A 2208-nucleotide genomic window follows, 5' to 3' on the forward strand; every position below is an offset into this window, starting at 1 on the left:
GTCACACAAGGACATACACATTTATACTATGGAAAAAAGTGTAATTACATAGGCACTTTGCACAAAAATAACTGGGAAAGTCTTCACTCTAAAGAAAAAAAATTGTCCTGAACCAAATTTTCTAAATATTATATATCCACACTGAAGGTCAAACATGGTTCAACTGCAGTTCATCTGAGTGTACTACAGATGTCCTTACCTCTGAAGTGATTAGATTTTGGCATAATCCCATTAGTGCTAGAGTGCTGAAATCTGCTCTGAAAACAAGGGGCAAGTCTTTAACAGAGTATTTTACAAACAGAAGTCTGCATTAGAAAACGCAATACATACTCAAAAGCAGATGCAATTTAGGACAAGTTGTAAGGAATAATGTATAGTTGAAACTAAATGGGGATATACTGAAAGCTATGCTAATATCCCAAGATACTTATCCTCTCATACCTCTGCAATGACAATAATTAAGCCCTATAAAAATCAGATAAGCAAATTATGCATTTTAAAATATACTTGATTTTGCAAAAAAGAAATCATTGAAATACTTTGCTCAGCCACAGCTGGGAGAGCACAATTAACATTCAATTGTAACACTCTGGTATTTTCTCACAGGAATGAAATCTAGCTTTTTTTGTGTTTTAACTTAAATTTGCTAATAATTTGTCAGCATTCTGCTTTGTCTCCTCTTTTGTCAGGGTACTTTTGAAAACTTTTTGGCCAAAACAACAGGCCATTTTTCTGACCTGTTTGTTTCTTATGTGGTATGCAAGTTACAACAATAATGATCTCTTTTGGAAAAACACTGGATTTTTAAATAATAAATAGTTATTTACCCAGAATCAACTCCAACTCCCTTTCAAGTAAGGTAAATTTCATAGAAAAAGCAGTATTGCATTTTTTTAGATTTCCTTAATGTTGAGGGCTAGAGAGCAAAGAGGAATATTGGGGGGGTGCAGAGGAGGGGGTTCCATCCTTGAATACTAGGGGGAAAACAAAACAACACCACTCCTCATGAGGCTTGGTTTGCTATACAGTGACACCACTGTAGATAAAAAATTACTTCAAAATCATCACATTCCAAAATACACTCCCCATACAGGCAGTATAGCCTACACTTATTTTCTTCCTAATTATTTTAGAGTTTCAAGTTAATAATTTAGATTTAAAAATAAATCACAAGTCATGTCTCAAGATACTGCTTTTAGATAGGAACTAAAAAGATGTCACCTGCTTGAAAGCAATTTTGTCAGATTAGATTAACTGATGAAGACAAAACCTTATTCACTCGCCACTTATCCAAGAACTCTGCATTTTACTTCTTGCATTTCCTCATACAGGACTAATATCAAGATGTCACACAGAATCATAGAATCAATAGTGTTGGAAGGTACCTCTGGAAAGCATCCAGTCCAATTCCCCCTGCCAGGCAGTGTCACCTGGAGCAGGTGACACAGGATCTAATCCAGGTGGGTTTTGAATGTCTTCAGACAGGGAGACTCCACAACCTCCCTGGGCAGCCTGTGCCAGTGCTCTGCCACCCTCATTGTGAAGAAGCTCTTCCTCACGTTGAGGTGGAATTTGTTTTTGCCCATTGCTCCTTTTCCTGTTGCTGGGCATCACAGAAAAGAGTCTGGCACCATCCTCCTGACACCAATGTTTGAGTTATTTATATGCAGAAATGACAACCCCTCTCAGTCTGATCCAGACTAAATGTGCCCAGCTCTCAGTCTCTCCCAAGAGAGACACATCAATCCCTTGGCCATCTTTGTGGCCCTTTGCTGGACCTTCTCCAGTAGTTCTTTGTCCTTCTTGTACTGGGGAGCCCACAACTGGGCATGGCACTCCAGATGTGGCCTCACCAGGGCTGAGCAGAGGGGGAGGATCACCTCCCTCAATCCACAGGCCACTGTTCCAATGCACCTCAGGATGGATACCACTGGCCTTAATATGAAGTTGTTCAACGAATCTCATCTCAACACCTAAGCCTTAGGGTTCCACAGGGAGAAACCCTTAAACAAATATACAAGTCTGGCCTCACGATTAAGCTGTGAATTTTTTTATAACATTGTGATGGTATTAAACAGAAAGTCTGCACAGCAAACTGAACAAGTGAAATTACCTCCATGTGATAAAAATCAATGCAAAATCTTCAACATTATTATGGATTAGTAATAAGCTTCCTTTAGAAAACAAATGCACATGCAAGATAGTAAA

The sequence above is a fragment of the Serinus canaria genome, chromosome 5 (assembly GCF_022539315.1).
Source record: "Serinus canaria isolate serCan28SL12 chromosome 5, serCan2020, whole genome shotgun sequence".
Lineage (NCBI taxonomy): Eukaryota > Metazoa > Chordata > Aves > Passeriformes > Fringillidae > Serinus > Serinus canaria.